Source organism: Schistocerca americana, unplaced genomic scaffold, assembly GCF_021461395.2.
Source record: "Schistocerca americana isolate TAMUIC-IGC-003095 unplaced genomic scaffold, iqSchAmer2.1 HiC_scaffold_660, whole genome shotgun sequence".
NCBI classification, from domain to species: Eukaryota; Metazoa; Arthropoda; class Insecta; order Orthoptera; family Acrididae; genus Schistocerca; species Schistocerca americana.
In genome coordinates, this window is record NW_025726413.1 from 24,888 (window position 1) to 39,787 (window position 14,900).

A 14,900-nucleotide genomic window follows, 5' to 3' on the forward strand; every position below is an offset into this window, starting at 1 on the left:
AACAAGAGAAAACCTTTCCCGTAATATGAACCAGTTTCAGAGGGTACTTTTCATTAACAACTGCCTCCTCTCCAAAGGTTACTTTACAGCGCAGATCTTCCCGTTACCAAAAATGATTGGAAAACAGATAATGTCTACCATTGCCAGTTATCTGTGGAGAGGTGAAATATTCCGAGTAGCTGCAACAACAGCGACCTTAGATCCCAGGAAAGGAGGTTTAGGTTTAGTTGACATTCGAAATAAGGCGTCTGCACTTTTTATAAAAAGGACCGCCACTATCCTTAGCGACCATGCTGACAGCATCACAACTAAATTATTTGAAGTTGTCAGGCCTGCAAGTCTACAGCCACCGGTGAATGTGCAAAAAATCAACAACCGGCTCCAGCACGTTCGAGTATATTTCGTGGAACTCAGCTATCTTGGCAATGCCATAATCAACTCCCGACGGATCACGGCCCGCGATATTCTGTGTCATCGAAGGAAAATGGAGGGGAGAAACAAATTAGAAAGCAAATACCCACATTTTGATTGGGACGCCATATGGGAAAATATTCATATGCGTGGTCTTCCATCCGACGTCAAATCAACATGGTATAAAACAGTGAATGGGACCATCAGCACTAATGAAAGGCTACATGCAATCGGCATTGGCGAAACGAATCTATGTCTTAAATGCAAACTGATCGATACGTTAGTGCACAGATTAACGTGCGGTGGGAATCTACAAATCTGCAATTGGATTAGAGAACAACTTGCATTTCTTACGAGGTCTTCGGTAGAAAATTTTCCCCCTGTGACATTCCTCAGGCCTCAGACTCGCTATTTTCCCGCAGCAAAAAACAACTCCGTCCACTGGTTAATGGGACACTATGTGAACTACGTAATTAATCACCTAGGATCTGACAATTCCATTGAGTTTTACGTGAACTTGAAGTTTGCTTTTTATAGAGCCCTGAAATATAAAGATCACAAGAAGAACTACGGCAATATGCTAAAAATAGTATTTGAGCGACTGGGCATTGGTTGACATGCGGCTGAGATAAACACACATCATTTCTTTAAGCGAATGGGCGCTTGTTTTTCTAAAAACCAGGAAAAAGAAAAAATTACAATTTTCCAGCTTCATATAACCATCAATTATACTCTGCTAACTCAGAAGGCTATTTTGTTTCGTTTCCACAGCAGAAGCCGGAAAAACAACGTTAAAAAGAAAAAAAAAAAAAATAAGAACAAGAAACAACAAAAAATCACCATCGTAGGGTACAGATATGGAAGTCTCATTTTTTTAATGGAAGAGGATTTTTCTCCTTTTTTTTTAATTATTATTATACCTATCAAGAAGACAATAAGGCTATGGCAATAGTGCCTTACCATAACACTTATTTTTTGCATTCAATGAAGTTTCTTTCCCTTACAAGAAAAAAAAGCGAAAATAAAACAAACAAACTAATATAAACAAAAAAAAACTAGAACATGAGCAACCAAATATACACAATCAGCATCCATTGCTTCATGATTACTTTTCTGCTACAAAGAGGCATGTTTTTTGTTGTCAAGAAGCAGTGGGAATAATATATATCTACTAAATAAATACCGCACACGCTACAAGCTATCAGCTTCAATTGCTAATGCCTCAACATCAACTAAATTTTTTGTCTAAAATGCAGGATCAATCGGTTCAGGAGTAGGATGAACACAAAGCATAGCTTCCATACTCCGTCAAGAATATTGTCATGAAGCAACAGCAACGGGACTGGGGGGAGACATCACGGCCAGGCCTCAAGTCTCAGACCCCTGCCCGTTTTGCCTCCACCCGCCTCATGCTGTTAATCTTCTATTCTCCTTTAAAAAATAAAAAAAAAAATAAAAAAAATAAAACAAAAGTGGTTAAGGCGTCTGAAAAATAAAAAAAAAGTCGTAGAGCAGCAAAAGAAAAAGAAAAAAAAAAAAAAAAAAAAAAAAAAAAAAAAAAAAAAAAAAAAAAAAAAAAAAAAAGAAAAAAAAAACAAAAAAAAAAAAAAAAAAAAAAAAAAAAGTGGTTAAGGCGTCTGAAAACAAAAAAAAAAAAAAAAAAAAAGTGGCTAGGATACCTGGCTCTCACCCAGGAGGCCCGGGTTCGATTCCCGGTACCGGAATTGCGCGTTTTTATTGCTCCTCTTATGCGACTTGTCTCGACTTTGCTCGACTGACGCTACGCTGACGCGTGCAGAAAGCTACGTTAAGTATGACTCGCGGCAACACCTGACGGCGAGAGAGATGCGGCGTCTATCCACTTGTTATCGAGCCACATACCGGTACCTGTAGTCAAGAGGCTTGGAGGACTGCAAGACATTGCCACGGAGGTGAATGCAGCTAACCACTGTAGTTAGTGTCCTGACAGCGCAGGCACGTTCATTTGCTCGTATACATGTGATGGAGACCGTGTCTGACACTGCTGTGGCGTACACCTTGGCCTAGGCTTTGCTGGGTATCGCCACTTGCATTCGAGCCAGCTGCCTTCGCGTGCGCCTCCGTGGCCATGGCCGTGATCGTCTAGTGGTTAGGACATTGCGTTGTGGCCGCAATAACCCAGGTTCGAATCCTGGTCACGGCAATTTTGAAAGTTTTGCCTTGCTGCCGTTGCAATGACGAGTACTCGAAATGACAGTACTCTGTTGATTTTTTCACTCGTGTTCCGCAGGCCGCAGTTTGCACTACCACTTCATCCCCAACACGTAATGTCGCCTCCCAGAGCGCAGACGTCCGCTGCTCTCTGTAGTCGAAAAGGGCAGTTGTTTGAAGTGCGATGGATGAGCAGCCAGTCCCAGCAGAACAGGAAGCTGTGGCGTGCACTGTTTGTACAAATGCTAGGAACACTGGCGCACCAAGCAGCGCATGTAGCGTGGCCGAGCGCTTTAAGGCGCTGGTTTAAGGCACCAGTATCTCTGTAGGCGCGGTTTCGAATCCCGTAGCTGCCGGCGGTTTTGCTGTGATCGCGTTAACCTGGCGCTTTTTCTTCAAGTGTAACCTCCTTGAGCTCACATATGTTTGATACATGGAGCATTCTAGCTCCGCCTGACAGTTACAGCTACGATACTTTAGTGGTTACGGAAGGCCCAGGTTCGAAACCTGGTCACGGTACGAAAACGTCTCTTGACGCTGTCTCCTTAACTGCGACAGCTACAGACAAGTGGCGTCGCTACCATACGGCGGGCACGGCTTTTTCTTGCTGTGGATGGCCTAAAGAGACGCTTCCAGTGGGAGAGCAGTGGAAATACATGGCACGGCGATTGCCAAGATACTTCCATTTCGAAGTGATCTTTGTAGTACAAAGGAAACGTTTTGCCGCTGCTGCCCCAACGGTAACGTGGCCGAGCGGTCTAAGGCGCTGGTTTTAGGCACCAGTCTCTTCGGAGGCGTGGGTTCGAATCCCACCGTTGCCACTTTTTACGTCTCATTTTTGTGCCGTTGCGGTGTGTTCTCGTGGAGTGGGACGCAGCTCTTGTGACGCGCGTGTTGTGTAGGTAGCGTGGCCGAGCGGTCTAAGGCGCTGGTTTCAGGCACCATTCTCTTCGGAGGCGTGGGTTCGAATCCCACAGCTGCCAAACGTGTAATGTTTCCTGTGTCGAAGGCAGATGCACTCATTGCCCGCAAAGGAAACAGCACAACAAGGCGTGAGCGTCTGCTTGGTGAATTGTCGTAGAACAGTGCGTGGTGCAACGACAGGATTTTCAGGCACCTTTTGCTCTCATCATTGCTGGCGTTCGTCTCCACGAAATGCGTCCGGAGCACGCCGTTCTATAACGCGAGAGAGTGGATTTTTTACAGTTGTCGTCAGTCAACCGTGGGTGGCTGCTGCGTTCGCTGGAAAGAGCACTGCCGTCGTTATCCGGTGTGGTCTAGTGGCTAGGATACCTGGCTCTCACCCAGGAGGCCCGGGTTCGATTCCCGGTACCGGAATTGCGCGTTTTTATTGCTCCTCTTATGCGACTTGTCTCGACTTTGCTCGACTGACGCTACGCTGACGCGTGCAGAAAGCTACGTTAAGTATGACTCGCGGCAACACCTGACGGCGAGAGAGATGCGGCGTCTATCCACTTGTTATCGAGCCACATACCGGTACCTGTAGTCAAGAGGCTTGGAGGACTGCAAGACATTGCCACGGAGGTGAATGCAGCTAACCACTGTAGTTAGTGTCCTGACAGCGCAGGCACGTTCATTTGCTCGTATACATGTGATGGAGACCGTGTCTGACACTGCTGTGGCGTACACCTTGGCCTAGGCTTTGCTGGGTATCGCCACTTGCATTCGAGCCAGCTGCCTTCGCGTGCGCCTCCGTGGCCATGGCCGTGATCGTCTAGTGGTTAGGACATTGCGTTGTGGCCGCAATAACCCAGGTTCGAATCCTGGTCACGGCAATTTTGAAAGTTTTGCCTTGCTGCCGTTGCAATGACGAGTACTCGAAATGACAGTACTCTGTTGATTTTTTCACTCGTGTTCCGCAGGCCGCAGTTTGCACTACCACTTCATCCCCAACACGTAATGTCGCCTCCCAGAGCGCAGACGTCCGCTGCTCTCTGTAGTCGAAAAGGGCAGTTGTTTGAAGTGCGATGGATGAGCAGCCAGTCCCAGCAGAACAGGAAGCTGTGGCGTGCACTGTTTGTACAAATGCTAGGAACACTGGCGCACCAAGCAGCGCATGTAGCGTGGCCGAGCGCTTTAAGGCGCTGGTTTAAGGCACCAGTATCTCTGTAGGCGCGGTTTCGAATCCCGTAGCTGCCGGCGGTTTTGCTGTGATCGCGTTAACCTGGCGCTTTTTCTTCAAGTGTAACCTCCTTGAGCTCACATATGTTTGATACATGGAGCATTCTAGCTCCGCCTGACAGTTACAGCTACGATACTTTAGTGGTTACGGAAGGCCCAGGTTCGAAACCTGGTCACGGTACGAAAACGTCTCTTGACGCTGTCTCCTTAACTGCGACAGCTACAGACAAGTGGCGTCGCTACCATACGGCGGGCACGGCTTTTTCTTGCTGTGGATGGCCTAAAGAGACGCTTCCAGTGGGAGAGCAGTGGAAATACATGGCACGGCGATTGCCAAGATACTTCCATTTCGAAGTGATCTTTGTAGTACAAAGGAAACGTTTTGCCGCTGCTGCCCCAACGGTAACGTGGCCGAGCGGTCTAAGGCGCTGGTTTTAGGCACCAGTCTCTTCGGAGGCGTGGGTTCGAATCCCACCGTTGCCACTTTTTACGTCTCATTTTTGTGCCGTTGCGGTGTGTTCTCGTGGAGTGGGACGCAGCTCTTGTGACGCGCGTGTTGTGTAGGTAGCGTGGCCGAGCGGTCTAAGGCGCTGGTTTCAGGCACCATTCTCTTCGGAGGCGTGGGTTCGAATCCCACAGCTGCCAAACGTGTAATGTTTCCTGTGTCGAAGGCAGATGCACTCATTGCCCGCAAAGGAAACAGCACAACAAGGCGTGAGCGTCTGCTTGGTGAATTGTCGTAGAACAGTGCGTGGTGCAACGACAGGATTTTCAGGCACCTTTTGCTCTCATCATTGCTGGCGTTCGTCTCCACGAAATGCGTCCGGAGCACGCCGTTCTATAACGCGAGAGAGTGGATTTTTTACAGTTGTCGTCAGTCAACCGTGGGTGGCTGCTGCGTTCGCTGGAAAGAGCACTGCCGTCGTTATCCGGTGTGGTCTAGTGGCTAGGATACCTGGCTCTCACCCAGGAGGCCCGGGTTCGATTCCCGGTACCGGAATTGCGCGTTTTTATTGCTCCTCTTATGCGACTTGTCTCGACTTTGCTCGACTGACGCTACGCTGACGCGTGCAGAAAGCTACGTTAAGTATGACTCGCGGCAACACCTGACGGCGAGAGAGATGCGGCGTCTATCCACTTGTTATCGAGCCACATACCGGTACCTGTAGTCAAGAGGCTTGGAGGACTGCAAGACATTGCCACGGAGGTGAATGCAGCTAACCACTGTAGTTAGTGTCCTGACAGCGCAGGCACGTTCATTTGCTCGTATACATGTGATGGAGACCGTGTCTGACACTGCTGTGGCGTACACCTTGGCCTAGGCTTTGCTGGGTATCGCCACTTGCATTCGAGCCAGCTGCCTTCGCGTGCGCCTCCGTGGCCATGGCCGTGATCGTCTAGTGGTTAGGACATTGCGTTGTGGCCGCAATAACCCAGGTTCGAATCCTGGTCACGGCAATTTTGAAAGTTTTGCCTTGCTGCCGTTGCAATGACGAGTACTCGAAATGACAGTACTCTGTTGATTTTTTCACTCGTGTTCCGCAGGCCGCAGTTTGCACTACCACTTCATCCCCAACACGTAATGTCGCCTCCCAGAGCGCAGACGTCCGCTGCTCTCTGTAGTCGAAAAGGGCAGTTGTTTGAAGTGCGATGGATGAGCAGCCAGTCCCAGCAGAACAGGAAGCTGTGGCGTGCACTGTTTGTACAAATGCTAGGAACACTGGCGCACCAAGCAGCGCATGTAGCGTGGCCGAGCGCTTTAAGGCGCTGGTTTAAGGCACCAGTATCTCTGTAGGCGCGGTTTCGAATCCCGTAGCTGCCGGCGGTTTTGCTGTGATCGCGTTAACCTGGCGCTTTTTCTTCAAGTGTAACCTCCTTGAGCTCACATATGTTTGATACATGGAGCATTCTAGCTCCGCCTGACAGTTACAGCTACGATACTTTAGTGGTTACGGAAGGCCCAGGTTCGAAACCTGGTCACGGTACGAAAACGTCTCTTGACGCTGTCTCCTTAACTGCGACAGCTACAGACAAGTGGCGTCGCTACCATACGGCGGGCACGGCTTTTTCTTGCTGTGGATGGCCTAAAGAGACGCTTCCAGTGGGAGAGCAGTGGAAATACATGGCACGGCGATTGCCAAGATACTTCCATTTCGAAGTGATCTTTGTAGTACAAAGGAAACGTTTTGCCGCTGCTGCCCCAACGGTAACGTGGCCGAGCGGTCTAAGGCGCTGGTTTTAGGCACCAGTCTCTTCGGAGGCGTGGGTTCGAATCCCACCGTTGCCACTTTTTACGTCTCATTTTTGTGCCGTTGCGGTGTGTTCTCGTGGAGTGGGACGCAGCTCTTGTGACGCGCGTGTTGTGTAGGTAGCGTGGCCGAGCGGTCTAAGGCGCTGGTTTCAGGCACCATTCTCTTCGGAGGCGTGGGTTCGAATCCCACAGCTGCCAAACGTGTAATGTTTCCTGTGTCGAAGGCAGATGCACTCATTGCCCGCAAAGGAAACAGCACAACAAGGCGTGAGCGTCTGCTTGGTGAATTGTCGTAGAACAGTGCGTGGTGCAACGACAGGATTTTCAGGCACCTTTTGCTCTCATCATTGCTGGCGTTCGTCTCCACGAAATGCGTCCGGAGCACGCCGTTCTATAACGCGAGAGAGTGGATTTTTTACAGTTGTCGTCAGTCAACCGTGGGTGGCTGCTGCGTTCGCTGGAAAGAGCACTGCCGTCGTTATCCGGTGTGGTCTAGTGGCTAGGATACCTGGCTCTCACCCAGGAGGCCCGGGTTCGATTCCCGGTACCGGAATTGCGCGTTTTTATTGCTCCTCTTATGCGACTTGTCTCGACTTTGCTCGACTGACGCTACGCTGACGCGTGCAGAAAGCTACGTTAAGTATGACTCGCGGCAACACCTGACGGCGAGAGAGATGCGGCGTCTATCCACTTGTTATCGAGCCACATACCGGTACCTGTAGTCAAGAGGCTTGGAGGACTGCAAGACATTGCCACGGAGGTGAATGCAGCTAACCACTGTAGTTAGTGTCCTGACAGCGCAGGCACGTTCATTTGCTCGTATACATGTGATGGAGACCGTGTCTGACACTGCTGTGGCGTACACCTTGGCCTAGGCTTTGCTGGGTATCGCCACTTGCATTCGAGCCAGCTGCCTTCGCGTGCGCCTCCGTGGCCATGGCCGTGATCGTCTAGTGGTTAGGACATTGCGTTGTGGCCGCAATAACCCAGGTTCGAATCCTGGTCACGGCAATTTTGAAAGTTTTGCCTTGCTGCCGTTGCAATGACGAGTACTCGAAATGACAGTACTCTGTTGATTTTTTCACTCGTGTTCCGCAGGCCGCAGTTTGCACTACCACTTCATCCCCAACACGTAATGTCGCCTCCCAGAGCGCAGACGTCCGCTGCTCTCTGTAGTCGAAAAGGGCAGTTGTTTGAAGTGCGATGGATGAGCAGCCAGTCCCAGCAGAACAGGAAGCTGTGGCGTGCACTGTTTGTACAAATGCTAGGAACACTGGCGCACCAAGCAGCGCATGTAGCGTGGCCGAGCGCTTTAAGGCGCTGGTTTAAGGCACCAGTATCTCTGTAGGCGCGGTTTCGAATCCCGTAGCTGCCGGCGGTTTTGCTGTGATCGCGTTAACCTGGCGCTTTTTCTTCAAGTGTAACCTCCTTGAGCTCACATATGTTTGATACATGGAGCATTCTAGCTCCGCCTGACAGTTACAGCTACGATACTTTAGTGGTTACGGAAGGCCCAGGTTCGAAACCTGGTCACGGTACGAAAACGTCTCTTGACGCTGTCTCCTTAACTGCGACAGCTACAGACAAGTGGCGTCGCTACCATACGGCGGGCACGGCTTTTTCTTGCTGTGGATGGCCTAAAGAGACGCTTCCAGTGGGAGAGCAGTGGAAATACATGGCACGGCGATTGCCAAGATACTTCCATTTCGAACCATTTCGAAGTGATCTTTGTAGTACAAAAGGAAACGTTTTGCCGCTGCTGCCCCAACGGTAACGTGGCCGAGCGGTCTAAGGCGCTGGTTTTAGGCACCAGTCTCTTCGGAGGCGTGGGTTCGAATCCCACCGTTGCCCACTTTTTACGTCTCATTTTTTGTGCCGTTGCGGTGTGTTCTCGTGGAGTGGGACGCAGCTCTTGTGACGCGCGTGTTGTGTTGGTAGCGTGGCCGAGCGGTCTAAGGCGCTGGTTTCAGGCACCATTCTCTTCGAGGCGTGGGTTCGAATCCCACAGCTGCCAAACGTGTAATGTTTCCTGTGTCGAAGCAGATGCACTCATTGCCCGCAAAGGAAACAGCACAACAAGGCGTGAGCGTCTGCTTGGTGAATTGTCGTAGAACAGTGCGTGGTGCATACGACAAGGATTTTCAGGCACCTTTTGCTCTCATCATTGCTGGCGTTCGTCTCCACGAAATGCGTCCGGAGCACGCCGTTCTATAACGCGAGAGGGTGGATTTTTTACAGTTGTCGTCAGTCAACCGTGGGTGGCTGCTGCGTTCCGCTGGAAAGAGCACTGCCGTCGTTATCCGGTGTGGTCTAGTGGCTAGGATACCTGGCTCTCACCCAGGAGGCCCGGGTTCGATTCCCGGTACCGGAATTGCGCGTTTTTATTGCTCCTCTTATGCGACTTGTCTCGACTTTGCTCGACCTGACGCTACGCTGACGCGTGCAGAAAGCTACGTTAAGTATGACTCGCGGCAACACCTGACGGCGAGAGAGATGCGGCGTCTATCCACTTGTTACGAGCCACATACCGGTACCTGTAGTCAAGAGGCTTGGAGGACTGGCAAGACATTGCCACGGAGGTGAATGCAGCTAACCACTGTAGTTAGTGTCCTGACAGCGCAGGCACGTTCATTTGCTCGTATACATGTGATGGAGACCGTGTCTGACACTGCTGTGGCGTACACCTTGGCCTAGGCTTTGCTGGGTATCGCCACTTGCATTCGAGCCAGCTGCCTTCGCGTGCGCCTCCGTGGCCATGGCCGTGATCGTCTAGTGGTTAGGACATTGCGTTGTGGCCGCAATAACCAGGTTCGAATCCTGGTCACGGCAATTTTGAAAGTTTTGCCTTGCTGCCGTTGCAATGACGAGTACTCGAAATGACAGTACTTCGTTGATTTTTTCACTCGTGTTCCGCAGGCCGCAGTTTTGCACTACCACTTCATCCCCAACACGAATGTCGCCTCCCAGAGCGCAGACGTCCGCTGCTCTCTGTAGTCGAAAAGGGCAGTTGTTTGAAGTGCGATGGATGAGCAGCCAGTCCCAGCAGAACAGGAAGCTGTGGCGTGCACTGTTTGTACAAATGCTAGAACACTGGCGCACAAGCAGCGCATGTAGCGTGCCGAGCGCTTTAAGGCGCTGGTTTAAGGCAACCAGTATCTCTGTAGGCGCGGTTTCGAATCCGTAGCTGCCGGCGGTTTTGCTGTGATCGCGTTAAACCTGCGCTTTTTCTTCCAAGTGTAACCTCCTTGAGCTCACATATGTTTGATACATGGAGCAATTCTAGCTCCGCCTGACAGTTACAGCTACGATACTTTAGTGGTTACTGAAGCCCAGGTTCGAAACCTGGTCACGGTACGAAAAACGTCTCTTGACGCTGTCTCCTTAACTGCGACAGCTTACAGACAAGTGGCGTCGCATACCATAACGGCGGGCACGGCTTTTTCTTGCTGTGGATGGCCTAAGAGACGCTTCCAGTGGGAGAGCAGTGGAAATACATGGCACGGCGATTGCCAAGATACTTCCATTTCGAAGTGATCTTTGTAGTACAAAGGAAACGTTTTGCCGCTGCTGCCCCAACGGTAACGTGGCCGAGCGGTCTAAGGCGCTGGTTTTAGGCACCAGTCTCTTCGGAGGCGTGGGTTCGAATCCCACCGTTGCCACTTTTTACGTCTCATTTTTGTGCCGTTGCGGTGTGTTCTCGTGGAGTGGGACGCAGCTCTTGTGACGCGCGTGTTGTGTAGGTAGCGTGGCCGAGCGGTCTAAGGCGCTGGTTTCAGGCACCATTCTCTTCGGAGCGTGGGTTCGAATCCCACAGCTGCCAAACGTGTAATGTTTCCTGTGTCGAAGGCAGATGCACTCATTGCCCGCAAAGAAACAGCACAACAAGGCGTGAGCGTCTGCTTGGTGAATTGTCGTAGAACAGTGCGTGGTGCAACGACAGGATTTTCAGGCACCTTTTGCTCTCATCATTGCTGGCGTTCGTCTCCACGAAATGCGTCCGGAGCACGCCGTTCTATAACGCGAGAGGGTGGGATTTTTTACAGTTGTCGTCAGTCAACCGTGGGTGGCTGCTGCGTTCGCTGGAAAGAGCACTGCCGTCGTTATCCGGTGTGGTCTAGTGGCTAGGATACCTGGCTCTCACCCAGGAGGCCGGGTTCGATTCCCGGTACCGGAATTGCGCGTTTTATTGCTCCTCTTATGCGACTTGTCTCGACTTTGCTCGACTGACGCTACGCTGACGCGTGCAGAAAGCTACGTTAAGTATGACTCGCGGCAACACCTGACGGCGAGAGAGATGCGGCGTCTATCCACTTGTTATCGAGCCACATACCGGTACCTGTAGTCAAGAGGCTTGGAGGACTGCAAAGACATTGCCACGGAGGTGAATGCAGCTAACCACTGTAGTTAGTGTCCTGACAGCGCAGGCACGTTCATTTGCTCGTATACATGTGATGGAGACCGTGTCTGACACTGCTGTGGCGTACACCTTGGCCTAGGCTTTGCTGGGTATCGCCACTTGCATTCGAGCCAGCTGCCTTCGCGTGCGCCTCCGTGGCCATGGCCGTGATCGTCTAGTGGTTAGGACATTGCGTTGTGGCCGCAATAACCCAGGTTCGAATCCTGGTCACGGCAATTTTGAAAGTTTTGCCTTGCTGCCGTTGCAATGACGAGTACTCGAAATGACAGTACTCTGTTGATTTTTTCACTCGTGTTCCGCAGGCCGCAGTTTGCACTACCACTTCATCCCCAACACGTAATGTCGCCTCCCAGAGCGCAGACGTCCGCTGCTCTCTGTAGTCGAAAAGGGCAGTTGTTTGAAGTGCGATGGATGAGCAGCCAGTCCCAGCAGAACAGGAAGCTGGCGTGCACTGTTTGTACAAATGCTAGGAACACTGGCGCACCAAGCAGCGCATGTAGCGTGGCCGAGCGCTTTAAGGCGCTGGTTTAAGGCACCAGTATCTCTGTAGGCGCGTTTCGAATCCCGTAGCTGCCGGCGGTTTTGCTGTGATCGCGTTAACCTGGCGCTTTTTCTTCAAGTGTAACCTCCTTGAGCTCACATATGTTTGATACATGGAGCATTCTAGCTCCGCCTGACAGTTACAGCTACGATACTTTAGTGGTTACGGAAGGCCCAGGTTCGAAACCTGGTCACGGTACGAAAACGTCTCTTGACGCTGTCTCCTTAACTGCGACAGCTACAGACAAGTGGCGTCGCTACCATACGGCGGGCACGGCTTTTTCTTGCTGTGGATGGCCTAAAGAGACGCTTCCAGTGGGAGAGCAGTGGAAATACATGGCACGCGCGATTGCCAAGATACTTCCATTTCGAAGTGATCTTTGTAGTACAAAGGAAACGTTTTGCCGCTGCTGCCCCAACGGTAACGTGGCCGAGCGGTCTAAGGCGCTGGTTTTAGGCACCAGTCTCTTCGGAGGCGTGGGTTCGAATCCCACCGTTGCCACTTTTTACGTCTCATTTTTGTGCCGTTGCGGTGTGTTCTCGTGGAGTGGGACGCAGCTCTTGTGACGCGCGTGTTGTGTAGGTAGCGTGGGCCGAGCGGTCTAAGGCGCTGGTTTCAGGCACCATTCTCTTCGGAGGCGTGGGTTCGAATCCCACAGCTGCCAAACGTGTAATGTTTCCTGTGTCGAAGGCAGATGCACTCATTGCCCGCAAAGGAAACAGCACAACAAGGCGTGAGCGTCTGCTTGGTGAATTGTCGTAGAACAGTGCGTGGTGCAACGACAGGATTTTCAGGCACCTTTTGCTCTCATCATTGCTGGCGTTCGTCTCACGAAATGCGTCCGGAGCACGCCGTTCTATAACGCGAGAGGGTGGATTTTTTACAGTTGTCGTCAGTCAACCGTGGGTGGCTGCTGCGTTCGCTGGAAAGAGCACTGCCGTCGTTATCCGGTGTGGTCTAGTGGCTAGGATACCTGGCTCTCACCCAGGAGGCCCGGGTTCGATTCCCGGTACCGGAATTGCGCGTTTTTATTGCTCCTCTTATGCGACTTGTCTCGACTTTGCTCGACTGACGCTACGCTGACGCGTGCAGAAAGCTACGTTAAGTATGACTCGCGGCAACACCTGACGGCGAGAGAGATGCGGCGTCTATCCACTTGTTATCGAGCCACATACCGGTACCTGTAGTCAAGAGGCTTGGAGGACTGCAAGACATTGCCACGGAGGTGAATGCAGCTAACCACTGTAGTTAGTGTCCTGACAGCGCAGGCACGTTCATTTGCTCGTATACATGTGATGGAGACCGTGTCTGACACTGCTGTGGCGTACACCTTGGCCTAGGCTTTGCTGGGTATCGCCACTTGCATTCGAGCCAGCTGCCTTCGCGTGCGCCTCCGTGGCCATGGCCGTGATCGTCTAGTGGTTAGGACATTGCGTTGTGGCCGCAATAACCCAGGTTCGAATCCTGGTCACGGCAATTTTGAAAGTTTTGCCTTGCTGCCGTTGCAATGACGAGTACTCGAAATGACAGTACTCTGTTGATTTTTTCACTCGTGTTCCGCAGGCCGCAGTTTGCACTACCACTTCATCCCCAACACGTAATGTCGCCTCCCAGAGCGCAGACGTCCGCTGCTCTCTGTAGTCGAAAAGGGCAGTTGTTTGAAGTGCGATGGATGAGCAGCCAGTCCCAGCAGAACAGGAAGCTGTGGCGTGCACCTGTTTGTACAAATGCTAGGAACACTGGCGCACCAAGCAGCGCATGTAGCGTGGCCGAGCGCTTTAAGGCGCTGGTTTAAGGCACCAGTATCTCTGTAGGCGCGGTTTCGAATCCCGTAGCTGCCGGCGGTTTTGCTGTGATCGCGTTAACCTGGCGCTTTTTCTTCAAGTGTAACCTCCTTGAGCTCACATATGTTTGATACATGGAGCATTCTAGCTCCGCCTGACAGTTACAGCTACGATACTTTAGTGGTTACGGAAGGCCCAGGTTCGAAACCTGGTCACGGTACGAAAACGTCTCTTGACGCTGTCTCCTTAACTGCGACAGCTACAGACAAGTGGCGTCGCTACCATACGGCGGGCACGGCTTTTTCTTGCTGTGGATGGCCTAAAGAGACGCTTCCAGTGGGAGAGCAGTGGAAATACATGGCACGGCGATTGCCAAGATACTTCCATTTCGAAGTGATCTTTGTAGTACAAAGGAAACGTTTTGCCGCTGCTGCCCCAACGGTAACGTGGCCGAGCGGTCTAAGGCGCTGGTTTTAGGCACCAGTCTCTTCGGAGGCGTGGGTTCGAATCCCACCGTTGCCACTTTTTACGTCTCATTTTTGTGCCGTTGCGGTGTGTTCTCGTGGAGTGGGACGCAGCTCTTGTGACGCGCGTGTTGTGTAGGTAGCGTGGCCGAGCGGTCTAAGGCGCTGGTTTCAGGCACCATTCTCTTCGGAGGCGTGGGTTCGAATCCCACAGCTGCCAAACGTGTAATGTTTCCTGTGTCGAAGGCAGATGCACTCATTGCCCGCAAAGGAAACAGCACAACAAGGCGTGAGCGTCTGCTTGGTGAATTGTCGTAGAACAGTGCGTGGTGCAACGACAGGATTTTCAGGCACCTTTTGCTCTCATCATTGCTGGCGTTCGTCTCCACGAAATGCGTCCGGAGCACGCCGTTCTATAACGCGAGAGAGTGGATTTTTTACAGTTGTCGTCAGTCAACCGTGGGTGGCTGCTGCGTTCGCTGGAAAGAGCACTGCCGTCGTTATCCGGTGTGGTCTAGTGGCTAGGATACCTGGCTCTCACCCAGGAGGCCCGGGTTCGATTCCCGGTACCGGAATTGCGCGTTTTTATTGCTCCTCTTATGCGACTTGTCTCGACTTTGCTCGACTGACGCTACGCTGACGCGTGCAGAAAGCTACGTTAAGTATGACTCGCGGCACACACCTGACGGCGAGAGAGATG

At 51.5% G+C, this 14,900-nt stretch overlaps 25 non-coding genes across 25 annotated transcripts; all 25 read left to right on the top strand.

Moving 5' to 3' along the window:
• Nucleotides 1–2,521: 2,521 nt before the first annotated feature.
• On the top strand, nucleotides 2,522–2,593 carry Trnah-gug. The gene has a single exon. It is a non-coding gene; the product is annotated as a tRNA-His (tRNA).
• Nucleotides 2,594–3,340: 747 nt separating this feature from the next.
• Trnal-uag lies at nucleotides 3,341–3,422 on the top strand. The gene has a single exon. It is a non-coding gene; the product is annotated as a tRNA-Leu (tRNA).
• Nucleotides 3,423–3,502: 80 nt separating this feature from the next.
• Nucleotides 3,503–3,584, top strand: Trnal-cag. Its single transcript has one exon. It is a non-coding gene; the product is annotated as a tRNA-Leu (tRNA).
• Nucleotides 3,585–3,867: 283 nt separating this feature from the next.
• On the top strand, nucleotides 3,868–3,939 carry Trnae-cuc. The gene has a single exon. It is a non-coding gene; the product is annotated as a tRNA-Glu (tRNA).
• A 386-nt stretch (nucleotides 3,940–4,325) lies between these two features.
• On the top strand, nucleotides 4,326–4,397 carry Trnah-gug. The gene has a single exon. It is a non-coding gene; the product is annotated as a tRNA-His (tRNA).
• Nucleotides 4,398–5,144: 747 nt separating this feature from the next.
• Nucleotides 5,145–5,226, top strand: Trnal-uag. The gene has a single exon. It is a non-coding gene; the product is annotated as a tRNA-Leu (tRNA).
• Nucleotides 5,227–5,306: 80 nt separating this feature from the next.
• On the top strand, nucleotides 5,307–5,388 carry Trnal-cag. The gene has a single exon. It is a non-coding gene; the product is annotated as a tRNA-Leu (tRNA).
• A 283-nt stretch (nucleotides 5,389–5,671) lies between these two features.
• Nucleotides 5,672–5,743, top strand: Trnae-cuc. The gene has a single exon. It is a non-coding gene; the product is annotated as a tRNA-Glu (tRNA).
• Nucleotides 5,744–6,129: 386 nt separating this feature from the next.
• On the top strand, nucleotides 6,130–6,201 carry Trnah-gug. The gene has a single exon. It is a non-coding gene; the product is annotated as a tRNA-His (tRNA).
• Nucleotides 6,202–6,948: 747 nt separating this feature from the next.
• On the top strand, nucleotides 6,949–7,030 carry Trnal-uag. Its single transcript has one exon. It is a non-coding gene; the product is annotated as a tRNA-Leu (tRNA).
• An 80-nt stretch (nucleotides 7,031–7,110) lies between these two features.
• On the top strand, nucleotides 7,111–7,192 carry Trnal-cag. Its single transcript has one exon. It is a non-coding gene; the product is annotated as a tRNA-Leu (tRNA).
• A 283-nt stretch (nucleotides 7,193–7,475) lies between these two features.
• Nucleotides 7,476–7,547, top strand: Trnae-cuc. The gene has a single exon. It is a non-coding gene; the product is annotated as a tRNA-Glu (tRNA).
• A 386-nt stretch (nucleotides 7,548–7,933) lies between these two features.
• Trnah-gug lies at nucleotides 7,934–8,005 on the top strand. The gene has a single exon. It is a non-coding gene; the product is annotated as a tRNA-His (tRNA).
• A 758-nt stretch (nucleotides 8,006–8,763) lies between these two features.
• On the top strand, nucleotides 8,764–8,845 carry Trnal-uag. Its single transcript has one exon. It is a non-coding gene; the product is annotated as a tRNA-Leu (tRNA).
• A 448-nt stretch (nucleotides 8,846–9,293) lies between these two features.
• On the top strand, nucleotides 9,294–9,365 carry Trnae-cuc. Its single transcript has one exon. It is a non-coding gene; the product is annotated as a tRNA-Glu (tRNA).
• A 387-nt stretch (nucleotides 9,366–9,752) lies between these two features.
• Trnah-gug lies at nucleotides 9,753–9,823 on the top strand. The gene has a single exon. It is a non-coding gene; the product is annotated as a tRNA-His (tRNA).
• A 748-nt stretch (nucleotides 9,824–10,571) lies between these two features.
• Nucleotides 10,572–10,653, top strand: Trnal-uag. The gene has a single exon. It is a non-coding gene; the product is annotated as a tRNA-Leu (tRNA).
• Nucleotides 10,654–11,097: 444 nt separating this feature from the next.
• On the top strand, nucleotides 11,098–11,168 carry Trnae-cuc. Its single transcript has one exon. It is a non-coding gene; the product is annotated as a tRNA-Glu (tRNA).
• A 386-nt stretch (nucleotides 11,169–11,554) lies between these two features.
• Nucleotides 11,555–11,626, top strand: Trnah-gug. The gene has a single exon. It is a non-coding gene; the product is annotated as a tRNA-His (tRNA).
• A 745-nt stretch (nucleotides 11,627–12,371) lies between these two features.
• Trnal-uag lies at nucleotides 12,372–12,453 on the top strand. Its single transcript has one exon. It is a non-coding gene; the product is annotated as a tRNA-Leu (tRNA).
• Nucleotides 12,454–12,898: 445 nt separating this feature from the next.
• Trnae-cuc lies at nucleotides 12,899–12,970 on the top strand. Its single transcript has one exon. It is a non-coding gene; the product is annotated as a tRNA-Glu (tRNA).
• A 386-nt stretch (nucleotides 12,971–13,356) lies between these two features.
• On the top strand, nucleotides 13,357–13,428 carry Trnah-gug. Its single transcript has one exon. It is a non-coding gene; the product is annotated as a tRNA-His (tRNA).
• A 748-nt stretch (nucleotides 13,429–14,176) lies between these two features.
• On the top strand, nucleotides 14,177–14,258 carry Trnal-uag. The gene has a single exon. It is a non-coding gene; the product is annotated as a tRNA-Leu (tRNA).
• Nucleotides 14,259–14,338: 80 nt separating this feature from the next.
• On the top strand, nucleotides 14,339–14,420 carry Trnal-cag. Its single transcript has one exon. It is a non-coding gene; the product is annotated as a tRNA-Leu (tRNA).
• A 283-nt stretch (nucleotides 14,421–14,703) lies between these two features.
• Nucleotides 14,704–14,775, top strand: Trnae-cuc. Its single transcript has one exon. It is a non-coding gene; the product is annotated as a tRNA-Glu (tRNA).
• The last annotated feature ends 125 nt before the right edge of the window (nucleotides 14,776–14,900 follow it).